This window comes from Octodon degus, unplaced genomic scaffold, assembly GCF_000260255.1.
Source record: "Octodon degus isolate 3935 unplaced genomic scaffold, OctDeg1.0 scaffold00357, whole genome shotgun sequence".
Classification (NCBI taxonomy): domain Eukaryota; kingdom Metazoa; phylum Chordata; class Mammalia; order Rodentia; family Octodontidae; genus Octodon; species Octodon degus.
In genome coordinates this window covers 560,192-573,846 of record NW_004524933.1, presented here as the reverse complement: position 1 = coordinate 573,846, position 13,655 = coordinate 560,192, and positions in this window count along the sequence as shown.

Sequence of the window (13,655 nt, the reverse complement as noted above, 5' to 3'; positions counted from 1 at the left end):
TCCTCCTGCTTCAGCTCTTGGAAGTGAACCTGTTGTGTCCCTCTGGCAAGATGTTCTGCTCCTATATTAGTTGGTTGGTTCTGGCCCCTAGTCTCTCTTCATGGACTTCAGTTGAAGAGTTTCACCCCAGGCCTTTATGCCAGGTCTCGGCTGGATCTGGAGTTGTCCAAGGGTCACAGGGTCACACACTCACAGGTCCTGGGCTTGGGCTGGGTCTGGAGGGTTCTCAAGAGTGCAGCAGAAAGTTTCATTCATGCGGTTTCCTGGGCTTGGTCTGGATAGGTCCAGGGGACGCAAGGCAGCGTGGAAGCTCTCTCACACACTCACAGGATCTGTGCTTGGGCTGTGTCTCTGTACTCTATCTTTTTTTTTTTTTTGTCTCCAACAGCTTATTCCTTATATGATTGAGCAAAGCTAGAGCACTTAAGCTCTATGGGAGTTGTTGTTGCTCTCCCATCCTTTTCTCACTCAGGACTTGGTTTTAAAAGAATAAGACAAATCACTGTGGTCCCTTTACCAAACCAATCACAACTGTAGTACTCCTTTATACAAATCCAAAGAAGTAAAGTAAGTACAAGAATTAAGAATACAACAAATACTTTTATTTGCATGTAGATAGATGCCTTTTTAAATACTGTTTGCCCCATGTTTTGCCTTTGAAGATATCAATACACCTCCCTTTTGTTTCTCAACAGCTGTTCATGTCTCTGGAGCAAGTGAACCCATTTTACTCTTGGCCCTCCTGAACCTATTTCTCTCTCTGGACCAAGGCAACAAGTTTTATTCTTTTCCCCATGTTTTGCAACTGATGATGTCAATATTAACAAAATTCTGCATTAATATTGATTCTATCAGTGTACTTCTCCCACTTTTGCACATACAATGAGAAGTGTTCCCTCATCTGCTATTTCTTTTTACCCCAGTCCTTCTTCAGGCACCATATGTGGTGACCCAAATAGCTCTCCAAGTCCCCAGGGCAGAGGAGGCCAGCAGCAACAGTATGGGGAAGTAAGAGAGACAGAAATTTGACGTCAGGTAGATTCCTTTCTCTCCAGATGAATGGAAAGGGACTGCTAAGCCACTAGTGCAGATCTATTTATACTCTGGGGAAGTGTCTCTGTACTGACAAGAACACTTGACATCAACCCCTGTGCCTATCAACTTCATATGACTGGATTGAGCACCTCCTATTCTCTGATCTGGAGAAGCTTGTTTTTGTGGTTTGCCTAACACATACGATTGATCTCCACCTTTAGCCACTCCCCACAATCTCGGTGCTTATGTTTCTATCCCAGGAGGAGTACCCTGCTTGTCACAGAGAAAAACACTATATGAGAAAAGCAGAGCTCTGCAATACAGAAACTGTGAGGAAGCTTCATGTTTTCACTACATGTAGTCACCTCCCAGTGGAGTCTGTGCACAGCAGAACAGAGAGATTTGCACCAGCATGGACCAGATAACCAGATCCCTGGCCTTGTGTCCCTGTGAGGCTGCACACATGCATGGGAGGACATTATTGGGCTGTTCTCCCAGGAATGTTGTTTTCAGGCATATGGAGAAGGTTGTGAGGACAATGCAGACAGAATTCTAACAGAATGAAAACTAGGGTTTGAAAATGAGTGTTGTAAACTGAATTAGGATACAGTTTTATCTTCAATGTGTGATTGTTTATCCAAAAGTTCTCTGCACAAGCAGAGTGGGTGATGTGTACAAAATGATAGAGCTGGCCATGCTCTCTAGGGAAGGGTGCATGATGAGCAACTGCGCTGTGGAAAACTCACTATTCGCTTCATTTACATTATGAGTCTCTTCTGCTTTATATGTTTATGGGGTTAGTAATGTGTGTGAGATCTCTGCCCATATAATTAGTAATATTAAAGAGCATGCATATTCAAGGGTGTGTTCAGGTGTGATTTTAATGGTATTTAGAGTTATACAGTCATGAAATTATACAGTTTTAGGGATGAGCAGTGACTATGGAACCCACAACTTCATTTTCACATCATAGACAGGACAGGGCACACGTGGATTGAAGTGCTGCACAACAGAGTATGAGCAGGTATTCTTGTCAAAAATGGCATGGCATTTCAGCTGGTCATAGTACACAGGCCTAACAATACTGTCAGAAAGATAAGACCAGGAACTGTTAGAAGGACAAGAGCAGCATCCACCCCAGCCTCCTGCCTGGGCCAGCTCTGTTCACCTTGAAGTCTACACTGGTACTGGTTTGGGAGCCTCTCAAACATTAAAGGGAGCCATGGCGCTGGGCCTGACATCTATCTAGACCTAACTGTGCCACAAAATCACATGGATAAGCTATCACATGGGTCCTACACTCCTCCCTTCATGCACAGAAGCAGGAGATGTTCCCATAGGCCCAGGGCAGGTCTGCCATGCACTGGTTAGGAAGCTTTGTTCCTCCTGCTCCTGCCTACTCTCTCATTTTAGGAAGTGAACATCAGTGCTGTAGTTGGAATGTGAAGAACATGTTGCCATTCCCAGCATGGGAGTCATTACTGCATTAGCTCCATCCACCAGCAAGAGCAATGAGCCACTCTAAGTGAAAGTCATGAAGCAAAGAACCTTGGATCAGCTGCCTGGGAAAATGACACGCCAGACTCAGGAGATTGCATCTTAATGCTCTTTCCTTGAATCCCACCCTATGGATAAGGATTACAAATGCCCAAAGTGGACAGAAGCAGTCAGACCAAGGGTCATGTGGGAGACTATTTGCATCCATGAGGTGACATTAAACTTCTACTTTTGCCAAAGTGGATGTTAGAACTTCTTGTGCAGCCATCGAAAGCAGCAGGGCTCCTCACAGCTCACTCTGGGGCCCTTGGACAGAAGCACTTGCAAACTTTGAAACAAGAAGGGTAAGTGTTTGCTAATGGATCACTGGTCTCTGACCTAGAGCAGCAGACTTAAGAAACACTTGTGACAATATTGTCCTGTTAGTGACAGAAAATTCAGGAACTGTGCTCAGGTTCTAAGATTCTGCTTTAATTAAGAATATCACTTTGTTCATTTTCACTAGAAAACATTCTGAAGAGTTTTATGAGATGGAACAGTAATGGTGTTGGAACATTAATTTAGAAATTAGCCCCACAAAATGGCAACATCAAGTTTGCTGATATGACTGAGCTCTCTGCAGAGGTGACATGTAGCAACAATGTAGAACTTTTCCCTTCTGGGGGAAAATTTTTGACCACCCCATAAATTGGCTGGAACACAACCACACTGCAAACTGAATTGTCAGAGGCTACAAAGTCAAACTGCAAGAGCTGCAGAATGAATGTGCAGCTATGGTTAGCAGTGTCCAGACACTGCAATGCCTATGTGGATGCCATGTAACCTGGGTGTGTCTAGTGGAAGGACTCTTCCTCTCTTCTTGCTAAGTACAAGGCTGCTCAGCCTTGGTTGGCAGAACTTCCAAGAAGCTTAAACTCTCACAGTAGTCATAGGTAAAGACAATTAAAATTCCCAGGTCAGGAATACAAAGGTTCAACAACAGATGGATGTAGAAGCATAATATTATGTCCAGACAGTGCAAATTAATAGATTTTGAACAGGAAGGATACCCTTACATACACTGGTGCATGAATAAACCTTGCAAACCTCATGATAGTTCAGGAAACTAAACTCAGTTCAAAATCTATAAATGCAAGACAAAACATCAGCCTAGAGCTGTGTGAACTGTGGTTATACAGGAAGAAAGGGAATGGCTAAGACCTAGGGGATGGAGAAAGGAGTGATGGTGAAAGTGTTCAGTGTTAGTTGTGCAAGACAAAAGGAGCATGGGATTGATTTGTGGGGATGTTGCACAGAATGGGAATGCACTGCATCAGTACAAGGCACAGGAGTGAAAACCAACCCCCACCTCCATCTCCAGAGTGTGTCTCATGAGACCACAGAGTCTGCATGATGATCATGTGTGGATGCAGGCCCTCCTAAGTAAAACATGGACATCTGCTGGGGATGTTGACATTCCTCAATCCTGGGCATAAAGTTGAGGAAATCTCAATCTGGGCTCAACTTTACTATGAATCTGTAACTGCTATAAAAATCCAACTATTAGAAACACCCAAGGATGGGATTTGGAATGAAAGAGGAGCTGTTCCTTAGGAACAGCTCTGCCACCTTCTGGCCTCCACTGGAATGATACTCACATATTCACATATTGCAGCATTTTGTTTCAGTTTCATTACAAGTACAGCTCACGCAGTCATCAGTCCTCCACTTTGAGTTCACTGGGTACCTGTTTCCATCAAGGTCCAGGCATTCTGAAGTAAATCCCCTCACCACCATCAGTGGAGCATCCAAATTATGACAAAGGAACGAGTCTTTGAGGACTCTGAAGCAAAATGTTACTTTGAAATGATAGAGAATTTAGAAAGTCGTGTGACATTGCTGCTCTATTGACTCTCAAGTAACTTACAGTCCTGAGAAATCTATGCAAAGGAAAACATGTTCCAAAATCAACTCAGAACATTGTGTGTCTTATTTCAAAGTAGGGATTTCAAGCATAACTATGGTCTTACTCTTAAATCTTGTTCCGGGTTACTTTCTCCTACTGAAGTAAGTCAATAAATTTCTCTGCTCTGTGCTTTTTAGTTGGTTGCTTTTATTTTGATTCTTAATTTTGTATGCATGTGTCAAAAAATAGTTGGATTAATGGAAGAACTCATGATAAGCATGCAAATGGCCCTGGATAAATCCTGAGCCCCAGAGCAAGAGAGCATTAACAAGCAATGTAGAAGATGCAAAAATTTATGCATGACCCACAGAACAGGGAAATCAGGATCCCTGTATGTAGACCCATGTAGCCATGAGCACTTTGGTACACACATCATGTGAAGCCAGTGTTCAGTGAAGCCTTGAACCCATGCCGAAACCCTGGGGCCATATTTGCTTACAGTACAACCATTCTCAGCATCGCCTGTCTCCTTGCTGAGGAAAATCGCACATCTGTCATCATGCCTCTTGAATCACAGGCTAGCAAGATTCCCCAGGCTCAGCATCAGCATCAAAGTCTGCACAGCTTTTGGATGAAGCAGTCTTCTTAACCTTAAGCACATGTGTGATTCAGGGAAGGGGCTGTTGCATGTGCTGCTCTGGCAGAAGAGATTCTGATTCATCTGGCCTTAGGTGGAATGCAGCACTGCTCATAAGCTTCAGCATGTATTAGTCAGATAGACTTAATTGAGAATTAGTATTATATATGCAGAACAAGTTGAGGACAATCATTTGACTTCATTTCTGTATCTTCCCATGCTCACAGTTTTGCATTAACCAAACGCCTTCATCTGCCAGCAGGTCCTACATGACAGGTGGCAGCAAATTAATCAACATTGAAAATGAAGACTTAGTAGGAGGAGAGTCATCCACACCTGGTACCAGGGACAAGGTGAAGCAAAATGCATTGCATGCAGTCACAGAGGTGGACAGGATCAGGGCACTGCCCAGCAGAGCTTTCTGTCATGAAGGAAAATCAGCGTGGAGAGTAAGTGGATTCAGCGTCATACTCAAATTAGGGTCAAACACAGGATCCCTGCTGAGCTCTGGAACAGGATGCTGAAGCTATATGCTTCCCTGTGTTACCCAGCCAGAAAGCCAGACCCACACAGCCTTTTACTAAATGATGTGCAGAAGCAAACCTATGCCTATAATTCCACACTTGTGTCAACAGAGTGCTTTCCTATTAGACAAGTAGTTTGAAAAACACATAAAGGTAAGAAGGATGTAGAGCTAGCTTAGCAGCTTAAGCTTCTGCCTGGCAAGTGCAATGTCCTTAGTTCAATTCTTAGTACAGAAAGTATTTTAAGCTTTTTTGGCAAATGTATATAATGTGAAAGGAAGGTTAGTAGCACTCATAATGCCCAAAAAGAGTTATAAAACACAGAGGCAAAGAGAGTGCTGTTGAAGATTTTTGGAAATTAATTATTTACACATGAATAAAAGATATTACAGCAATGTTTGTCACTTCACTAGTGGCAGAGACAAAGTTCCTGACAGCTTCAGTTTAAAGGAGAGAAGTTTATTTTGACTTACGCTTTGCAGAAGCATCAGTTCTTGCATGGTGGGCAGCCCGGTGGAAGGGCCTGATGCTGAAGAAACTGATCTAATGCTCAAGGTGACCTGAAGAGGATAAAGATGCAGTGAAGACTTGAAGAAATGCTATTCCCTTGCAAACCACACCCACAGTGATCTGTTTCTACTGACCAAACCCACACTTCCTAATAGCAAGTCCAGCATTATGCCCCCAGTGTAATTCCAGAAGCTCCAAACTTGAGCGCTTGAGGCTCTGGGGAAACATCTAGGTGTAGTATACATTGTTCTTTTCATTTCTTCCCAACAGACACACATAGGTTTCTCTATACAAAATGCAATTAGTGCACATGTAAGAATTGTCAAGCTCATGAGCCCACAGGGAACTACTGATACAGGTGCTAAGGAAATAGATCTGCTGCTATCAACAGCCTGGGTACGTGTGTATTCTTGTTGATTTAATGGTGACAATACATTAGCATGAGAAATATTCTGTCTTATATTGACCACAGGATCACAACTCACAACTTTAAATTCTTCGAAAATGCCAAGACTATGATGGAATTTCATGGCTGCAAGGTAAGAGTGACCCTTCCAGAAGGAATTAATCTTAGCATAAAGCACAGGAGTGTAAGTTCAGATATTCAGGGAAGTATTATACAATGCTGGATCCATGGAGACTATGAAGATCTTGAGCCTTACCTAAATACAATCCCATTGTGAAAGAGCAGAAAATGGAGGCCAGTGTTGTTATGTCATGATTTGGATTTTATATGTCATCAGAAAGTTGTCATGGTGGGCCAGGGAGATGGCTCAGTGGAATAAGCGCTTCCCTGGCAAGTGCAAGGACCTGAGTTCAATCCCCCGTTCTGGAAAAAAAAAGAAGAAAAAAAGAAAATTGTCAAGGGGAAGGCTTGGTCCCCAATAAGTGTGGTTCAGAGTTAGGAACTTGAAAACTAATGTAGTCTTGAGCACTGTTACCAGATGAATGGACTCATCTACTTAGAAATTCATATTTGGACAGGATTAAAGGAACAGATTTTGTTAGAAACTAAACTTCTTACTTCCTGGCAGCTAAGGGTTGAGCAGCTTTGGTGGACCATGTGCTCCCTATAATGAAGTTGTATTCACAAGAAGCCCAAATTCAATCAGGTCGGCCGATCATAGAGTATGACCTTTCCTCTGTTAGATATCATCATCTTACATATATTTCATTTCATTTATTGTTTTTATTTTTTATGTATTTGGTATAGGGTCTCACTAAGCAGCTTTGGCTCACATTGATTCTCCTGTTTTCAGCCTCTCCAGCGCTAGGTTACAGGCATGCACCACCATGCCCCTACATGGTGGCTGGCTCGACAACCTGGGGGTGGGGCGTGGTGTGGCATGTTGTGCCGGGATTGAACCCTGGTCCATGTATCTTACATTTATTTTAGAGGTAAGTCTCTCACATATAAACTTATATTTTTGGTGATGTCTCTGATCTGCACACAAAAAAAGCATCATGGTCCTTTATGCCTTCCTCATACTCCTGAGGAAATATGCATTAGTTTCTACAGAAGTAAAAATGATAGTAGAAAGAAATTTTTTTTTGATCAAACAGTGGTTAGCTCACCATGTGTGTTGTGTAATAAGAATCTATAAATTTAGGTAAGTTTTATAGCCAGGGACTCTTTTTCTCTCTCCAGGGAAATTCACACCACTCGGTCAGCACCAGCACCATGTGACACTGTGCAAAAGTATTTCACCGTAGCTGGAGGCCAGAGGTGATCTTCATGGATGCTCCAGCACATTTCACCACAGAATCTAATCTTCACTTGCTCCTCCCAGTCACCCTGACATCATCTCTGTCTCCCTTGCGAATTGACACACTGCCAAAATGTCAATATCGTCATTGCTTTACCTGGGTTAACTTAAAGTGAAAAGAATGAAGGACTGATTGGCCTAACAGATAAATGGGGGAGAGACAAGGGCAAATAAATACACATCATATAATTATGTTGTCCTATATTCAGAAAAGGAAGGATGATGTTAGTTCACCAATCATATATTTCTTAATTTAAAAAAATATTAATTTATTTGTTACAAGGTCTCACAGCTCAGCTCATACTCATAGTGATCCCCTTGTGTCAGTTTCCTCAGCCCTGGGATTACAGGCATATACCACCACACCTGGTTTTGGGCATGCCCAAGATTCTAGGGCCAGCATAGCATGTGGTACTGGGGTTGAACCTGGGCCTTGTGCTTGCTAGGCAGGTATTTAGACAGCTGAGCTATCTCCCCAGCCCTCATATATTCTTGTGATATCAATGACATATCATGATGTATTCATTTATATATTCAGCTAAGCACGCTAAGTTTCCTGTCCTGAAATTTACTGCTTAGAAATGTCATTGCATTTACAAGTATTTCCTACTGATCTGATGTTCTCCGAACACCTTATCATCTTCCAGATTCTCCTAACTCAAGGAGTTGAGTGTTACAGTTGCAGTTCATTTCAGGTTTGTCAAAATTTATTCTTCTAGACACTTAAGATGATCAACTTTGCTGTTTGTAAACAATATCTCAAATATAATGTTTAAAGGAAGGTTCCCAAAAAGCAATTTGTAGTTTTGTGGAATAACTATTAAACCTCCCAAATATCTCCTCCAAGATGCTTATTAGTCATGGTCATTATTTGGATCATAAATGTCCCCTCTCCAAGTTCATGAGTTGAAGTCAATTCACTCCTTTTGAAGAAAAATAAATTGAAATGTAAGGCTGTGTAAGATTTGTTTTTAAGCTGTACAGTGTCTTTTTTCTTGTATATTTAACACACTACTGAATATGTCTTTAGATAGCCCTGTTCTGGTGGTAGTTTTCAATAGTCACTGACTTTGCCTGGTACAGTATGGGGATTATAAACTGGCATGGAAATTTAAAGCAGGTTCTTGTTGGTGCACAGCATAAATTTGTTATATATGGGATGATAGTTTTTCATCTCCACTTGTCTCTGATGTAGCTTATATGAAATAATTGTTCTGTTAACTGAATACCACTCTGCAATTGCAAAAAAAGTTGTAACTGTTTTGTTGACATTCTGAATGCTTCTGTGTAAATACAATTGTTTTTATTTTAAAAAGTTACATTGGATTCAACTTCACGGAGGATATTAGTTTTTTTCTTTTGTATAGAGGAGTGTAGTGTCCTACAAGGCAGAATTATAAACTTGTTATTTTATTTGGAGATTAAGGATGGTTTCAAAAGATGTGTCTGGTTGTTAAACTGAGGAGAGGTGGATTGAGATTTTTAAAGTATGGTACATCGATCACTGGATTAAAAGATTCGCAGGTGATTAGAAGGGCATATTGTTTTGTCTGTGAAGTGTTACAGAGATGGTTGGCATGTAGGCCAACAAACTGAGAAGGGAGCACTGGCACTAACTATGGATGCCACCAAGTAATAAGCTTCAACCTAGAAGGAATGAAAAAGAAAAAAGATGACTACTAGAACATAGAAACTATCATATATCTCCCGAATGTGACACATGCTTATGTGTTCCACAGATGAAAACAGATTTTCTGCTGACACTGAGGAGAAAGTGAGCCACAAGAAATTTTATTAGAGGCTACTAAAATCCTTCATGAAGTTAGACACAATCATCTCTACAGGAGTGTGTGCCAGGGCTATATTGTACCCTTAACTGTGAGTACCCAATCTCTCCTCTATTAAGATGAGATCTTTGAAATCAATTTTTCTGAAACTATTACAGAACAGAGCATGAACAAGAGTACAGCATGACTATAAATAAGGGTCCTTCTTTGGCTGTCAAAAGTGCCCCCATGATACCAGCCTCCATATCACGTCTCCTAGGCCAGTTGTGTGCGTATAACAGCTTACTATCTTGCAGGCTGAAGCTCTGCTGTCTTGCCTCTGGCACACCTTAGCTGACAGCCCCAGGTAGGTATGCTGAGACATGTCGACTATGTAGCACAGTGAATCAGCACTGATGTGGGTCCCACACTGTTGGGAGTCACTGAAGCTGACATTGATCCTATGTGGGAGGGCAGGATGAGGTCTCTTTACCTTTGCAGTCAAGCTACCTCAGTCTTGAGAAAAATATCTTGCCTGGACACTGTGGGCTATTAGTTGCTAGGCAACCTTGTGTATTGAAACTTTGTAAAAGTATAAATAAAGGCCCTTACTTTTGTTCATGATGTTTCCACAACCAGGCAAGGGAACCACCACCTAATCTAGCTCTTGCCTGTTTGTGTATCTTTTCCTCATTCCTGCCTGTAATTTCTCCACAGGTGCAGTGGATTACACTGAGACCAATGGATGCCTACACCATACACCTCCTGGCATGGACAGAAGTCATGGAATATTCCCACAGAACTGGGCCATTGTCAGTGCAGGGTGATAAAATGTAGATCTGTTGCCTTGTGATTGCTTGTTTGAGATTTGTCAGCTGCACACCATTGCTCTAAGTGTTAGGACAAAAAGTTCCTGACCTCTCTGTTCCCTGCTGGATCCCAGATCCAGCTCCCTTCATGGGCAGAGCACTCAGCACTGGATAGAGTTAGCATGTTGTTGCAGCACATATCCTGTAACACAGAGGTGTGTTGTCACAGTGGAAACTACATTAGAGATCATTGCACAGCAAAAGATACAGGGAGCCCTGAACCCAGGTTAGGATCCCCACAAATGAAGCTGTGGGCTCAACTCCCTGTGGAACTGCATGGGATCCTCCAAAAACTGCTTCAGCCTGTCCTTCCCTGCTCTGCCCTGACCTCACACACACACAGAAGGAAGTAGGGACATAGCATCCAGGACATTCCCTGAAGTATAAAAGAGATGCAGATATGAGCACTGTACACTAAGAATGGGTCATCTTGAAGACCCTTTCCCACTTTTCCTGCCAGATCTCAGGAGGCAAGAAGCTGAAGGCTCATGTTTGAGACATACCATAGGTGCCCAATGGCCCCTACACAGACACACAAGACTCATTGCAGGGTGGGAAACATGCCAGGATGTTCCCTCTGTTTATATTTGACTCCTCATTTAAATATCTTTGTGTTTTGAAATGAGAATTCAAACCCTGAAAACATCATTAGTAAATATAAAAACACTCACTTATAAGTGTTTTCTCAAGAATGGTTTTACTCGTATGTAAGATTCAGAAACACTGATTAGTGGAGGGTACAGTAGGAGTTCACTTGGCCTGCAAGAGGACCTAACATAATCTAGAAACCAGCATGAGTGATGAAGAGTTTTCTGGGTCCTGAAGATCCACCATGCTGTGTGAGCAGTTCTCCAAGTGATTTGTGTAAGTGCACAACAGTGTCCATCATGTTTGTCATGGGGAGAAGAGCAAGGCTTGTTAGAAGGACAGGACACCAGCCATCCTGTCCTGCTATCTCAGCCAGCTCTGTGGAGAAACAACACATGTGTTTGGACAAGGCCCACCTCACTAACTTCTGACATACCTTGTTTGGAAGCCCTGGGTGGTGTCTCAGAGAACTGCACTTCTATGGCAAAGTCACATGATCAGCCTTTACATGGATCATATGCTGTTCCATGTAGACACACCAAGCAGGAGCCTTTCTGCCAGGCCTGGGGAAGGTTTTCCACATACTTGTCCAGGAGCATTTTTCAGCCCAGATCTTCTGCCCTTACCTGTTCCTGAAGTGGCCTACACTGCTGCTGCTAGAATGTGGGAGAGAAGTGCTGTCACAGGTCAGCATGGCTGCCTGTCACCAGAGGACCTAACACTACCACCAGAAGCAAGTAGCCACCAAGAGTCCAGGGTCACAGATCCCAGTGAGAGCTCTGCCTCAAGAAAATCCACTGCCCACTCAGTGGTGTGAACAGTTTAGTGCTCATAATTCTTTGCATACTATTCTGTGACTCTTGATATAAGCTGTAGAATGATGAAAGATACAGCCAGCCCAGTGCCTTCTTGAGGGGTGGGTGCACTAGACATAGGAAGACAATTGGCAGGATTTGATCCCATCTCTAGTGTGTTTCTTTACAATATTTTTGCAGCAATTGTTTGAGTGTCCCATTCATGTGCTTTACCTTTCAACAGCTCTGAGACCAACAGGCCATATGAAATTTTAATTTTTTTTTTACTCTCTGTGTGAGCCCCTGAATTACCTCAGCCACAAATCCTGCCCCTCCCTTTTTGAGGTACTGGGGATTGAACTTAGAACCCTATGCTTGCCAGGCAAGTGCTTTTCTACTGAGCTATCTCCCTAGGCCCTCCTGCCCATTTTTGACCCCAAATTTAAGAGCGGTCCAAAATTGGCATGATGTCCTTTAATAGACTCTTTGTCATTTTTAGTGTCTTTTTTTTTTTTTGTCCAGGTGGAAGAGACTTCTAACCGCCTGAGAAGATATAAACTAGCTCCAGTATATATCAATAGCATTTTTCTTGGAGCAGCTCAATGAAGCCCACAGGCAAGTTTTTACTTGAGGTAGCACCTGCATCCTGGATACCTAAAGGTCTGGTGAGTCCTAGGTGTTGTTGTTCCATGCACATTTCAGGCAATGTTTGCAGACAGCTCTAGTGAAGGTGGTGAGTCATGGCATGTAGAACTGATGACTTAGTAATACCTCCACGATCATTTGTCCATGTGAAACCCTTGGTGGAATTGCCTCACTAGCCTAGAGGTTATCCTCAGAGGGACAGGTAGTCTCCCTTCAGAGGATCTCTATCATTTTTCCCAGACTCCCAGTCAAACTATGTCTTCTTATTTGCAGAGTAGTTTTTAGGTCTCTGGGAGAGGGAACTCTGGGATGAAGGTCAGGGCCAGGACCCCTTTATGGGTTGTGGGACCATTGTAGTGGGCCATTTTTGTCTTTTGTCTGCCTTTTGGGTTTCTTTGTCTCTATTATAACAGTCTACTTGATGTCCCAGTGTCAACTTCTCACTTTCCTAGGTCAATAGTGTTGGTGGCAGCAAGTATACCGAAGCATGGAGGCCATTCTAGAGCTACAGAAACTAATTCTTTTGACAAGAGCATCACCAAACAATGTCAGGATTCCACACACTAGGTTAAGAGTCCTATAATCATATTTTGTTTTGTTTTTTAAACATATAGGAAGGAAGGCTTGGTTATAACTGATAGTCCTAGGCTGGGGCCTGAGTCAGCATTTCTTTGATTTGACTAGATGTTTTCTTCCTGGTCAGCCTTCCAGAGGAGGAGCTCTTTTCTCCCCTATCCCCCTTGTCTTAGTTACTCTTCTCTCATTGCTGGGACAAATACCCGACACTCAAAATGAAGGAAGGAAAGGTTTATTTAGCTCACAGTTACTGGAGGTTTCAGTCCATCTTAGTTGGGTCCAACGCAGAGTAGCACATAGCAGAGGGCAACCTTTCATGGCGGTGGCAAAGAGCAAGAGTGTAAGGGAGAAGTAGCAGCAGCTCAAGCCGCTGGCTTCTCTTCCCACCTTACATTGTAATGCAAATTACCTGCCCCAGGGTAGGGGAAGTACTCACACCTATGGGTACTTCCCAGTAGTACTAAGACCCATAATCCCAGCCTTGGATCACACATAATCCCAGGGGATCATGAGTTAACACAAACTCTAGAAGTCCTCACCCCATGACTGCATGAGGCTTTGGG